The sequence below is a fragment of the Parasteatoda tepidariorum genome, chromosome 9 (genome assembly GCF_982258835.1).
Source record: "Parasteatoda tepidariorum strain Cologne lab strain chromosome 9, Ptep-v5.0, whole genome shotgun sequence".
Classification (NCBI taxonomy): domain Eukaryota; kingdom Metazoa; phylum Arthropoda; class Arachnida; order Araneae; family Theridiidae; genus Parasteatoda; species Parasteatoda tepidariorum.
The window spans coordinates 63,676,613-63,692,342 of record NC_141763.1 but is presented as its reverse complement, the minus strand read 5'-3'; the positions used below and the strand labels follow the sequence as shown (position 1 = coordinate 63,692,342).

The window sequence follows — 15,730 nt, the reverse complement described above, 5'->3', positions numbered from 1 at the left end:
TATATATATATATATATATATATATATATATATATATATATATATATATATCCTTCCGCACTTTATAAGAACGATTTGAATTCTTTTTTTTTTTTTTTTTATAATTAACATAATCATACAAATATATAGAGAATACAAATATTTCATAAGATTTTCGAGGAAACTTTAATACAAAATAAAAAGTTTTATTTACCATTGAATGTTCACTGCAAATTTTTTCAAGAAAATAAAAAGTAGCTTACCTAAAGAGAAAATAAGATAATTAGCATATATATTGATATAGTAAATATATAATATATAAGTTTTCTAGTATAAATTGTTAGTAAGTATAGAAGGTAATTAAATAAAAAATTCTTAAGGTAAATAAAGAAATAACTAGGAAAATTATAAGTTCATTAGTGTTGAGAACTATAAATTGGTGAAATACAATACAACTCTTTCCCAAGATTATTATCTATTGAAATACAAATAAAATTGTAAGCTTTTTAATATTCAAATGGAGAAAAAAATCATGATTGAATTAAAAAAAAAATTTATATACTAATGTGAACAGTAATAATTTTTATTTTAATACTCAACATCCCACAAGAGCACTTCATTAATTATTTTCTTCTTCTCAAAAATCAGTATTACATATCTTGAAATGTCGATCTACTTTATAACAAACGTTATTTATTGTTTTACCCCGTCAATAACCGCGATCATGCTCAAAAGTCACGTTCATAATAAGTATGCAGCTCATCATTAATGGCTAGAAGACGCTTCTGTATATTGGGATTTTCCGAACTCCTAATCTTTATTACAACAGACAGGTGTGTTTTGGAGGGAGAAAAAGAAAAAAGAAGAAGAAAAAAAGAAGTGGAATAGATCAACAGGTAAATAAGTATGTACTTGGAACGGGGAGACGTAAAAAATTATACTTTTCCTCACATTCCTACTTTTTTTTTCTTTAAATTTATCCCCCCTGCTTCCTCTTTTCAATAAGTCTCAAGTAATGCACAGGTAGTAAAAAATTCCGATTTTTTTCTTCCTTCCTTTTTCTGGAAAGTTGAACCTATTTCTTGAGAATAGTATGTTATTGAAAGTGAGAGTTTAGGTGGCCGTTGTTGTTGTTACAGTTTATACGTATATTAACAGTAAACGCTTGCATTTTCACTTTTTATTCTTTCTCTCTTTTTTTAAGCAAATGAATAAATTTCTCAATATTTATAGATGTTAAAAATATTTTGATACAGGTGTAATAGATTTTTTTTCAAAGATACTCGAACTAATATTCAGGTTTGAAGAATACTTTCGTTCTCAACATATGGACCTTAATTTGCAGCTTCGAACTTCTATTACTTAACTATTTGTTAACCTACTAGTTTTAGTCTTTTCAAAAATCAATATTTTTGTTATAAAATGAATAAAAATGGTAATTTCTAATTATATAGTTAAGGCGAAAAACCGATGTACACTAATGTGTGGAGACTTATTATGATGAGAAAAAACGCTCAAATTACGTAATATAAGTAGAGCGGTTGAGACTCAGATTCAGCCGGGGTTCGATCCTCCTGACCCACCGAGTGCATGCGATACAAGTGCTCGTAAAATCTGTGGAATGAAAAGTCCTACGGTCGGTCGCTAATCAGCACCGTTGCAAAAGGGATCAGGAGAAAACTTCTTTCCCCTTCAGAACTATGCCTAAGTGGCCTCGCCAACGAGTAATGCCGCCATCTATCCATCGGGCGTTGAACAAAGACATACTGTCACACCTGCGGTGCTCTCTTATCAAACAAAAGGCGTACCTTCCTGATTTTAATTCGCAAATAGGCTGATGATTGGCGAGCTTGGCTTGTCCAAGCGTCATTTTTGTTGTGGTCGTATGCCTGTTTAGGCAGTGGGGGGTGCGATTGTTCCTGTTTTTCAGTGGCGTCATCTATGGCCAGGAATTCGATTACTGCCACGCCATTTTACACAACCTGTTTATAGGGCGGGTCACATTCACACACATAGGAGAAAGGATATAGAACACACACACAGAGAAAGAAACATCCATGCCTTGCCCGGGATTCGAACCCTGGACCTTTCTGATGCAAGGACAGTTCCCTGCCCCCTACACAGGCCGGTCGGCTCCAAGTGTCATTAGAAACAACAACAGAATGAGTAGATGGGCGACATCAAAGACATTGCTATCATAAAAGGAAGAAGAAAACTGTTTAATAACAGTCCTAAGAGGAAATTACTGTTTTTGTTAGAGACAAATGTATTAATTTATTTCAATTTTATTGAAAAAAAAAGTTTTTTTTTTAATTTTCCGTTGAAAGGCGGTAGAAACAATACCAACAGTAAAAAAATCCCAAAAATGATTTGCCCAGAAAGTTTCACAAATGCATCATAGCAGACAAACATTACGAATAAAATATCTCGAACAAAATTCAATTTCTTGAGTTCATCTTTGTTTCGCTTTCTCCATCTAAGGAAACGTAGTTTGCCAACCACAGTTCATCGAGCGAATTTTTATTTCTTCGTATCTCACTCGCAAAGCATGCAGATTCATTTTTGAAATAGAATTTCGAAATATCTAAAGAAACAAGGAAGAAATCTTCCCTTTCTTACCTCTTTTTTTTCTTTTCTTTTTTGCCGTAGAAAAAATTTAAATTGTCTCATTTTAATGAAACTTTTTATATGCAGAACACAAGTAATTTAATATTAAAGTAAACGTTGGTGATTACAATTTAGAATAGAGAGCTATTTGAATATTCCTTTATAAAAAAGAGCAAAATTTTGAAATATTATTCATGGTAGAACACATAAAAAAAAAGAAAATGCACACTATAATTACTAATTAAGGCAACATAACCTTATTGGCTGCGAAACAAATTGACAAAAGCATCCAAAAACTGAAAAATCGGGCAAAATTACATAAATATGGATACGTTTCTCAGCTCCAAAACAACATGGATAAAATTTGAAGTGTAACAAAAGATAAATAAATAAATATTATAAGTCAGAAATTGCTCATTATTTATAGAATTGCACTTTTATTATGCAACGTCTTTCTGATGCAATTTCATAAAATAAAAAAAAATTTACACTAAAATTTTTAAAAAAAACCTAGAAGAAAAAATTAAAGAAAAAAAAACTATACCTTATTTAATGTGCTTAGTAGAATGATAACATTTAAATAATGCATGGCACTTGCGTGCAGTTAAGTTTTTGGCGTTTATCATCCATTGCTACAAAAAGTAGAAGAAAATCTATTAACTAAATTCATTAATAAGTTTAAGAATCTGAATTTTTCAAAGCAGCGCGCGTCGGTGAGTTCCCATTTCTCCACTGCTATTATTACAAATGATGCAGTTAAAAAGTAAAATAGCAAATTCTAGCCATACTGACACAGCAGACAAAATTTTAAAGACAACCATAGATTCGCACACTACAGCCGTATGGGGCGAAAGCCACGAAAACAGATAATTACACACTACATTTACGACCTCCATTAGCATTGATTTTTGAGAGCTGAAAATCTAACATAACGTATTCAGTAAATGAATACAAAACTGTAATGTATACTTTGCAAACAAAATCGCACACTATTTATTTAAAGCAGTCTAGACAAATGACTTACGACTGAGCGCCATTTCGCATGGTCCTCACCTGTAGTAACCAATATTTCCCAATTCTTCACGTCATGAGGGTAGGGGGGGGGAATCCCTAACTTATCCTTTTGCTACATAAAACTTATCTGCCAAAAGTAGTCAAAATAAGGTAGCGTAAAATGCGAGCAGAAAAGTCAGTTGTAGAGAGAGCGAAAAAGTACTAAATAAAAAAAATAAATAAATAAAGCAAAAGAGAAAGACGGGAATGGAAAAAGGACGGAAAAGAAAAATGCATAAAAGAAAATAAATAAAGATAGAAAAAGGATGTTGTGCTCCTTATCTTGAGCTTCCCTCGCATGGATGGACAGCGGTATCCATAGCAACCGCATCCGATCTCTATAAAACCTCTTCTTTCCTATTCTGCAGAAATTTTCTCCCTTTTTTTTTCGGGCAAGGGAGAAAAAGAAAATTTCTTTAGCTCCCGAAGCTCTTTGGGCAATTGAATCTCGTTGGCTGTTTACCCGTACTAAGTTTTGTTTCTCGGTTATAGTTATCGGGAGGTTTTTATCGCGGTATTAAAAGAGTCAATGAGACCCCCCGGGTGATCACACTAGTTTACCAGCCCTTTTCGCCATATTTTAACGTTCTCTTTTTTGCTAATCGTAATTAATCATAGCGTATTTCGGATTTATTCACCGAATTAGCAACTGATTGGCAATGGAATGCAATTGGCGAGAAAGATTGGCTTCATTTCTTGTTTCCGGCTGGGTAATGGCGCTGATTTTGATGCAAGCTTTCCATGTAATTCGAAGCGAACAAAACGTTTTTTATTAATCAGTGTTTTAACTCGCTATTTTATAAGGATTTTTTTCTTCAATGTTTAATAATGTCTCAGCGAATAAAATATTACGCAACGACGGAATAAAACTTATTTTGTTTTTAGCTTATTTCAAAGGTAGCTTATTTTTCTTCAAATAAAAAAAATAAATACAAATATAAGTAATATTTTTATTTTCGTTGTCGCGTGTATACCTAAAACATACAGACGTCATATTAACGTCTAAGAACGAAAATAAATAAATAAATGAAAAAAATAATAATTAAAAAAATGCAATGATTTTTATTTATGCCTTCATAAAAACACCAGATAACTGACAAGATAACCATAATAAAGAAATAGGTAAGAATCTTGTTAAATTTCTTATAAAATAATATTTATAAAAAAAATATTTGCTTAGTTATTTTCGTTTCATTTAATAAATTAAATCAGTTTTATATTCATGAAAAGAAAACTAGCAGAGAAGAAAATAAAATGAACTATTCATAAGAACTGTTACTCCAAATTGCGCCCACTGCATATATTATGCGCATTGATATCCTAAACATACGAATAAATGTATCTTGATACACTGCATGGTGGCAAATGTTCTGGAAAATACCAATGTCCACCCCAAACTGTTGTGGTAATTATGATGTTATATTGATACATTGTACAATGATACGACGAAACAAAATGTAAGAAACTAACGATATATAAAATAATGTAAAAAATAAATTTAAAATCATAACAGGTAATATAGTTTAATTAGGAAAAGTGCATAACAACATCAACATACGTACTAACCACAGTGCTCACGTAAAATATCCTCAGCGGTAGACGGATCATGGGTTAGAGTCCTGCCGTCAGACTAACCGTGGGATGTTTTCGTGGTTTTCCTCTCCATGTAACGCACATGCGGGTTAATTCCATTAAAATGTCCTTCGCGAAGGCGAAATTTCTCCCAATATTTAAGCCTGGAGTTCCCTTGTTTTCCGGATTGGGTTCAAAATGATAAGGGTACGACGTTGAACATTAGTAGCTTTAAACTCAAAATTGGGTCGGCAGTTCAACGACGGTAATACAGAAAATAAAATATGCTAAATTTATATAAATAATTCGCATAATATTCGTTTAATTCGGACTAAATATTGATGTATATAATAATATAAGTATAAATACTATCGAATCATTTTTGCAAAAAGAGACGCTCTTTTTTCTTATACCTACTTGAATTAAATGTTGACCAGTGAATAATATTCAATAGCATATTTTTTTACCATTCCCCTTATTTTTGTTAACTTATTAGTCATTTTGTAAAACAATTTAAAACAAAATTATTTAACATTTCAGTGGTGCAAAAAGCAAATAAATTATTGTAACAAGGGCATAAGATCAACAAGTCCCACTCTTTATCAAATACAATCCCCCTCTTTTTCCGCCTGAATTTAATTTTTATGAACTTATTCCATTTGACAATTTCATTCGAATCCTCCCTCCATGCCTGTGACGTCAGGAGGTGACGCAGCTGAAGCGGCACGTGTCTCGGTGACGTAACAAGGCCCACCAGCTGTCGAGGGCCTTTGTTCTCACATAGATAGCCTCCTGCCCTATCCCTATATTTTTTGTTATGTTCGGCCAGCCTTGATATGGAGTGGTTGCTTACAACCTTTTTAAAAGATCATACTAACGTGGAAAAAGAATGAAGGTGATCAATATTGGTTGAAGGAGGGCTTTTGTTGGAACAATTAGTGACTTTTATGAAGCATTTAGTACAGGTGAAAATAAAATAGCCTTTACATTGTTTTTAATTTTGACGAATATTGTGTCAGTCGCGATTGAATTTCGCAACTTGAACTTTACTTAATTTTTTATGCCTTTATTGCAGTAATTTATTATCTAATTATTTATCGTGATTTCGCCACATGAAACTAAATTACCACAAAATGCTTAAAAATTTTTATTAATATTGCGCCCGTTGTGAGTAAAGAGAAATAATATACGAAATTAATAATCTACTATAAAATATATAAATCAAAATAAACCTGCAACTTTATTTTGGTATATTTATTCTGTACTTCGTTCATCGGAAAGATAAAATTGGATATAATAATTAAAAAAAAAAAAAAAAAAAAAAAAAAAAAAAAAAAAAAAATAGATCTCATGGCGGGGAGATAATTACGTGTTTGGCTAGGCGCAAAGCAGACGGATAATATTTGTTACCTTTGTTGTTCTGATTTATTCGTTCTGAAATGCACAACGATTTGGTTAAATATTGTATATATTTAAAATTTATTCGTACTTAGTTTATGAAAAAATGCAGTTTCGTGGCATTTAAAATCAAGAATGCTTCATAATACTTTACACTTATGGTATGTGATAATAACGAGCAGAATTATTTAACTCTCTTTCTTGTTTATCATTTTTATTTAGAAATAAAAAATGCGGAGAAAAACAACCAGAAATAGCAAATCTGAATAAAATTCTAACAAAGTATTTATTTAGAATAGAAGGGCTGGTTCACTCCTTTGAAGTAGCTCTCGCCGCGCCAATCCTCCGATTTTCTCTAGTGACGTCACTTTGGCGCAAAGCTCGCACTTTTACTTCAAGCTCACACTTTGCCTTACGAGCTCTAACTAATATTGGAGCATTTCTTTTTGCGAGAATTTCTAAGACATTTGTTATTTGTTATTATAATGACTTTCCTCAGTTTTTGCAGTGAATTTACAAGAATTTAAAACTATTATCGAAATGCCAGTTTGCGCTATTGCAACTTGAAAAAATTTTGATAGAAAAACAAAAGGAAAAAATATAATTTTCCGCGTGTTCCCTAAAGTAAATGAACAACTATGCAAAGAATGGATTTCGAAATGACAAAGTTAATATAAAACAGCAATACGTTTATTCTGTCGTTAAGAACTCTTATAAAAATTCATTATCTAAATAGAAACAACCTCGTTACTTCAAAAAGAAAGGCAGGTGAAAAGAATTAAAAAATGGATAAAGTCAAAGAATATTAAAATGTAAATAAAAAGTATAAATAAAATATATAGTATATAATTGGAATTCTAATTTCATAACATATTTTTTAATGTAGTTATTCTAAATATTTATAACTTTTTTTAAAAATTATGTTCTCTTAAATATCTATAAATCATATCATCGTAAATTTAAATATCTATAAACAATTGTAAAATTTCTAATGCCATTATGAACCTAAATTATTATTTTGTTTCAGTAATTAGCGTTTAAGGTTGATGTTTCCTAATGATTAAGTATGAGCAAATTGCTATTAACGGCATATTTTAAAATCAGGGATTCTAAATTTAACTCAACTTATTGTTATAAAAGAATATGTAGATAAAAAAAGTGTTGATATATCCTTTAATTTTTCTTAATAATTAAAGTTAAAACTGAACTTTTTAAAATAAAGTATTTATCGTGTCATTTTCGACAACTAGTAAAACATTTTTATAAGTTTAAAATGGTATTTTTTTTAATATAATGGCCAAGAAAGTTTTTTTGAACTATGTTTATGAACGGAAATAATGTGTAAATTACGTAAAGTTTGAAAGCTAATAACCAGAAAAAGTCTAACTTATTTTTACAAAGAGAAAGATGCAAAGTTATCATAATATCTTTGCTTGCGATCTCCGAGATCTGTGGACACAGTGACGTCATGAGGAGGGAAATCGTAGCTTCAGCTCTAAGAGTGGAGTGAACTAGTTCTTCTGTTCTCTTTAGCCCTGGTTTCAGTCTATCTTTTTCAACACACACACACAATCATCAATTTAAGATTTTGCATTATCTTCCTTTAGTGAAAAGTAATAAATTTTTGTCCCCAAATGCTAAATGTCATTGAGTTTTAAATACAAGCTAGTTTACTAAAGGTTCCGTCGGTCAGAAATAAATTACAGTCTTTTTTGTTTTTGTTTTTAAATTTATACAGCCTCTTTTAATTTTCACGTATCATGTGTAAAAAGATTCTATATATATAAATAAATAAAATAATTCCAATTCGTAAACTTGTTTTCATACAATAAAGGGTAACAATTTCCGCGACTCTCTAAATAGTATTAAAAGAAATTTCTCAGTTTATTTAAATTTCATTTAAAACCATATTAAGTAAAAAAGCCAAAAACCAGATCTAAAAGGCCAGCCTACACTTGCATCACTGAGAACGACACTTTTTAAAGTTATAAGTTAAAATAAATGCCCACAGGGCGATTGTTCGAGAGAGGAGAGAGGAAGAAAAAAAAAAAGGAAAAAAATAAGACACCCTCTACTAATAAGATAAAGTAATGCGGGGTCAGGTCGTCTACTTCGTTCAACCGATTCCAGTAAAGAAAAATGCGATCTTCTAAAAACCAGTTTGGAAAGTAGACGACTGTGAAAATGCAGAGAGAAAAGATGAAAAATGCAACATCTAATATGCATGGGTTGAATGAATGGCATACTTGTATTTTATACAAATTGTTTGAAGTTTATACTTCTATAGCCGATTTTTCATTTGGCGAAATCGGAAACTCATTAAAAATCAATTAGTTGATTTGTAATGATTGAGGCCCTTTATCGATAGGAATTTTAAATATTATAAAATGTTGCCTTTTATGAAAAATTTTAAGTCAATTATTAAACATTTTAAATTATTTTAATTGATTCTAAGTAAGATGTACACACGGTATCTCTGAAGAGGAGAAACTTTAACAAACACGAAATAAGTAATTAAAAGAATTTAGTTACGAAAGATAATTGTTCGATTTAAGTAAAAATAGTTTTAAATGTTTCCTGAACAAGAAATAAGTTGATGAAAATACCTATTTGTGAAGGACCAAAAACTAACTTATCACTAAATCTAACAATACAAACAATTTATGAACAAATTATTAAAAAAAGAAAGGAAAAAACAATTGTTCATACATATTATTTAATAACTAGAAATTTTTGAATAAAAGACGTTTTTGGGTACAATTGTAATTTGTGAAGGGATGAAACAAATCTGAACTTCTGACAGAAATGTATCGAAAATTAAAAATTTTCGATTAGAAACAACGAAGGCTAGTTTTTTTTCTGATTTGACTTACCAACACTTGTTCTTGTTTTTTTTTTTTTTTTTTTTTTTTTTTTTCTTTCTTTTCTTTCTTTCTAATAAATCTAATATGAAGAAATAATATTGTATAAAAACAATATCGTATCGAGTTTAGATACTAGTTGATTCATTTCATCAAACATTAAATTACGACTTTCATTCCTACCACCAACATTTTAAATCGATAGAAATTAAAAAATACAATGCAAAAAAGTTTTGAATTTTTTCTGAAACTTGAGTAAAATTTCCTTGTCTTCGAATTCTACTGAAATCAACATTATAACTCCTGAAATCTAATTAATAAAATTAAAAGTTTATCGCCAATATTTTGTTGTTCAAAAAACAAAGATAAAACATTTATCCAATTTTTATATTTAATTCTAAGAATAAGATAACAAGCAATGAAAGAAAGAAAAAAAATAGTTATTTGGAACAATGAAACTGAAACATCATTTATCCACAAAATCCCAAGCATCTAGAAATAAACAACGAATCCACAAAACATACATGACCCACAAATATTTTAAGCCAATTTGTTTCCATAAGAATCTAGCATTCAGCTCCATAAAGCCAAATTAATCGCTACCCAATTAGACCATTAATCTAAATCCCGTAATTATCCAATCAAGAAAAGAAAGCAACAGGACTAGAATTATCGCCAAATCATCGTTAGGTCGAAAGATAGAGAATAGGATCAAGTAAACCTTTCACTCATATTTCTCCCCTTAAACGAAAGACTATCTACGAAATTTAATTCATGTTTTTGCGCCAAGGCCTCCTCCGTATTAATTCAGGACGGGAAAAATTAAAAGAATTACTTGACAGAGCGAAAAATATACAATTCCTCCTAATACCATTTCGACACCAGTTCGAAAGATTATTGTCGTCTCTGGCAATCTGCCAGGCTCCGAAATCCGCCATTGTTGGTAGCTACTCGCTTTAGCCTCATTGTTGTCAATAATGAAAATCGTCAAGTTTGAGGCAATGGCAAAAGGATACTACTTGCGAACGCCAACTTAATCGGATGGGGGACCGTTTACAAATATCGCGGTCTACAAAAAGATATTAAAATTCAGTTCACGTGTGAAAAGATGAATATAATTCACTGTATCTTTTAAATTACGCTTAATTATTTATTGGAATTTTTTCCATTTAGTTATTTGATACATTTAGTTATTAAATTTATTAGTATTAATGGTTCGATTAATACCTCATAAAAACGCAAGTCCAAATTTAATTACTAAGAATATTTGCAAAAAATACTTTGCAATTGTACTTTATAACCAAGAAAAAAAAATGACGAATCTAATAATAAATAATAATACTCAGGGTACCTTTTTTTAAACAATAAATAAGAAGGAAAGGAAAGAATATATAATAATATGGATGCCAAAATTATATTGTAAAATGAAATGATGATTCTAGATTTTCACTCACTATAACTATTAAATTATACTTAATTATTTATTGAACTTATTCTATTCAATTACTTATTACACTTAATTATCAACTTAGAGTTAATTTATTAGTATTTGTTTATGGTCACTCTAATCGATGGCTCAAAATGTCTATTTTTCTCAAATAACAACACTGGTTTGTAATGAACTGTAGATTACTTTATTTTAAACACTCGCGGACTACGTCCGCCATTTATGAAGTTCTCAAAGTATATAAAGAATCTCTCACACAGGGGTGGCGCGGCAGTCGCACATGCGCGAACAGTATTAATCATTCGATTGATACCTCATAAAAAACGTAAAAATTGAATTATTAAGAGTATTTGCAGGAAATACTATGAAATTTCACTTTCATTGAGAAAAAAATGACAAATCTAATAATAATTATATAATTAATAATAGTAATTGTAGGCATAAGGTTTTTAAATATTTTAATATTCGGGGTACATTAGATATGAAAAATACCCATAAGTTTTTTTAAAAAAATTAATATCAAGTGGCCATTTCTCTTTGTTCTGTTACCTATCATTATAGCTTAAAATAAACACTGTTCTTTGATTTCTAATACAAATATAAATAATTATATTACTAATAAGTAGTGAAAAATAAATCCTAGTAAGGAAAATTAAGCACTTTTTAAAAACACCCAATGAAAAAAGCACCTTTAAGAGCTTTTAAAAAACGAAAATCGAAATTAAGCACCTTTAAGCACTTTTTAAAAAACCCTGTTTTCTTTTCAAAAACAGTTTACATAAACAAAATTACAAAATTTTATATTGAAATCAAAGGATTTAAACAACAAATTTTTGCACTGTGCAATCTTTTCCTGGTTATTTGAGCAACAGTAGAGATTTCGTTAGATTCCATCTTCTGCATTTAAACTAGCACCAAAACACTTGACACAATTTCTTAGTTACGTTAAGGGACAGTTTACACTAAGTAGTGCATTAAATTATCCCCCTTCTTGTTGCGGGGCGTTGTTCCAAGAATCATTCCAACTTCATTTAATCACATAAATAATTCCAAAGAAAAATAAATTTCCAATTAAGGCCCAAATCAGCAGAAGCATTTTCCAACCCTTATTACCACCAACAGTGCCAGACACATAGATTATTCTAGAAAAACCAACTGCCAACTACTTACTCAAACATATACTCAGTACCTCGGGTTATCAACAATTCGAGCCCTGTCGCGCAAAGACAGCGGGATCTATTTTCGTAAATGAGGAAAACCCTTTTGTAATTGCGTACTTCGGATCATTGTTCTCTTCTGTTTTGTTTTTGTTCTGAAAAGTATTTGTCCCAAGAAGAGGAAATTGAAAATTTCATCATTCATTATTTTTTTTATTTTGGAATGTCTGACTAGTTCTGGAATTATCTTTTCTTTCGTAATTGCCAGTGATAGATAAACGAGTGGGTGGGCTGCGCCGCAGAAACTTAACTGCCGAGTTCTGTATGTGCGAATCGACGGAAAGAGAAAGGCTCCCGCCGTCATGTGAAATGATGCTTTTTTGCGAATAATATGCTATTTTCATAATTGCTCAAGGTTTGCAACAGTTACTCATGACTGTTAGGATAAGTTTAGCCTTCGTGACTGTTAGGATAAGCCTATCTAAAACCAGCGCTGATCTATGCTTAATCTGAAAATGGTGAATAACGTCAACATGAAGAAAAGCCACAGTTTTGCGAAAGTGAAGAGCGTTTGGGGACTCATTTTTTAATATTTAAAAACTTATTCCCATGCTGAATTACAGCTGGGCTTATAAAATTTTCAAAAACTGAGAATAAGGCAGTGATTTTAATAATTTTCATCCAAGTGGGAAAATATCGCCAAATTGGCGATATTTAAAATATTTAAGTTATTTGTCCGTTCTAAAGCTCAGATAATTCTTCACGCCAAGATGACATGTATAGTTTAAAATCATCGCTTTGTTTTAAGTGTAAGGCACTTAAACTGCGGCTTTTTTTATGTTTAATTGACGACGGAGCTTCGAAAAACTTTGTTAAACGACCTTTCATTTCGTATTTATAAAAATAAATAAATACAAGTTTATTAAAACAGAGATTTGTAACAACTGTTCTTAAAAAATAACTTAAGGTCTAATTAAGGCCTTAATTACTTTAAGGCTTTATTATTACGCTAAAAGGAGATAGATTAGGCAAATCTTATTTTTTAAAAAATATTTATTTAAAATTATGGTCATTCAGCACAAAATTTTTAAAAAGGTACCTTCAATAAGTTGTTATAGAAACTTGACTTCATTTTTTTTTATAAAAAAAAAACCCACTTAAAATAAATATATTCACTTAATTTCTATATTTTGCTAAAAGAAAACTTTAAATAAAAAAAAATCATGATTTAAAATTTAAAAAAAAAAGAATAATAATTTGAACTTAAATCTATCAAATCAATAACCTTGATGATACCGTTCTTAAAGAAATAGTGTTGCAATAAAACACGCTCAGAAAACTAAATTCTTTTTTATTATGAAGTCCAATTAAACAGCTGGTATATGTGAAAAGTCGTGACTTCACTCTATCGAATTACATATGGTACTATTTATTTATCATTTAATTTATTTGTTGCAGTTATTAATTACGTTAGTCATTTTTATTGTTTATTTTTAGAAGAAAATATGCTTTGTATTTTACTTCTTAAAAGCGTAAATTAATAAATTCTATAACATTGATTAATATTTGCTGGAAATCGTTCCAAACTAGTAGGGGGAGATAAGTATAGTTTTAAATAGTGAGGTTATATAAATATTAATTAAAAGAAATATAAATTGGATTTAATATTATTAATGTTATTTTCTATTTAAAAAATACATGAACACAAAATGTTTTTTAACTTATGTAACTTAATTCTAAAGTGTTATACTATGTTTTTATATACTATCATAATTAAAATTAATTATGTATTATTATATCTTTAACATTACAACTTAGTATCTAATTTTAAGTTCGATGTTTATTCGGACATTCTTCTTCGATAAAATCAAATTTCTGATAAAGGAAACCATGCATATTGGCATAGGGGGCATAGGAAAAAATTTACGAAACCTTCATAGGGGAGGGAGAAAAGTAGCATAAACTACTAGTGCATCTATGTCAATTAAGTTGTCAATTTTTCATTTTATAACCTTGATACAGAGTATTTTCTACTCCCTTCAAAATTAACGAATTTAATCCTAATCAATTCAATTTTGGGAAAAACTGTACTTCAGTTTCCTCTGTTAGCCATAAAAACTGACTTTTTTTTTGTAAATTGTGAATAATTTTTTAAAAACAATTTTAGATTTAAAATTTTGTCTGATATTTTGAAAGTCGGCAAATGAAAAAAAATATATATATATATAGATTACTAACAAATTTGTTTCAACCTATCAACGTTTAATCAATCACGTGATAAACGCTAACTATAAATTTCAGAAAAAGAAACAAGGGTACGTAAATAGTTGGTGTTGTACATAAATACATACATTAATTTACACTTTCATTACAGTAAAAAAGATGATTTTCATTTACTGTTTTTTAATGCAAGAAGAAAATAACTACGAATCGTTAAAAATTCGTTTGTAAAAATTTCCGCTGTACCTTTAAAGGGATCTTCTTTTGGGTGTAATCTATTATAAGGTTAGAAAAGCTTACATTAGAGTGTTTTTGATATTTTAAATTACAAATACCGTTAAAATGAATAAGTTTTTTTTTTTTTTTTTTTGGTGGAAAAAAACTACTCTATACTAAAACAGGTTTTAGGTTAAACTGTTGTGTAAAAAAATTACAGGTTAAACTGTTACAATATTACAGCAGGTTAAACTGTTGTGTAAAAAATATTTCTAAGACCAAACAGAAATTTTGATAAGAAATCAGAACATCTTATCAGAAATTTCGCTAAAAAATTAATAAGTTTCAGAACAAATAAGTGTTTAAATGTGGTATTATAAGTCACGTGTGCTATAATATAATCTCATCCCCTCCCCTTTCAGCAACTTCCCTAAATCCAAACGCGATGAAACATTCTACACGAAATAAGGACATAAATGTAAATGATTATTTTGTCAGCATACTTCTCATTCTCAAAATAAAATTTTCACCAAAAGGAAGCAAAGAAGCAACGATGTTATTTTAAGTAGTATTTGTTACCAATTCCGAGACAACTCTAACAATAGCCGAACAAGGAAATAATCTGAAATGGACGAAAACTGTTGCTCTCTTACAGAATATCTTCGCTCTAAATTCAAAGTTAATCGCCGAATATCATTTGAATACATTTGCGTAAGATGATAGCGGTTATTTATACATTTAAAGTGACTACTGTCAGTAACTGTGAATTCTTCTTTTCAGTAGTATTGTTATTAAAACATCGTGAGCTTATATGCAAATAAATTCGAATAGAAATAGAATGGTGGAAAAGTCTTGCAGGAGAAAACTATTTTATAGGAGAAAGTAGGAAGGAAGAAAGACTAATAGTTAACAATGTTTTTATCGTCACATAAAATAAAACTGATTGACGCCTGAATTTACAGTATTTTCTTTTTATATTGGGAAGAGAGACATTGAACTAATGGCAAACAATGTTTTTTTTTTTTTTTTTTTTGTTACAGTAAATGAAACAGATTGAAGCCTGAATTTACAGTATTTTTTTTATATTGTGAAGTAAGAGAGACATTGAACTAATGGCAAACAAAGTTTTTTTTTTTTGTTGTTGCAGTAAATGAAACTGATTGAAGCCTGAATTTACAGTATTTCTATTTATATTGGGAAGTAAGAGAGATATTGAACTA

At 29.7% G+C, this 15,730-nt stretch overlaps 1 protein-coding gene across 8 annotated transcripts in view; it reads right to left on the bottom strand.

The window, feature by feature from the left end:
- LOC107437528 (zinc finger MIZ domain-containing protein 1) overlaps positions 1 to 15,730 on the bottom strand; it is a 152,411-nt gene that overhangs the window by 107,325 nt on the left and 29,356 nt on the right. For 2 of the 8 annotated variants that reach the window (XM_071186682.2, XM_071186686.2), the window contains exon 2: positions 194 to 242. The exons of the other annotated variants lie outside the window; for them this stretch is intronic. The gene's annotated coding sequence lies outside the window, so the exon portion shown is untranslated. The remainder of the gene's footprint in view (positions 1 to 193; positions 243 to 15,730) is intronic. 8 annotated transcript variants of the gene reach the window in all.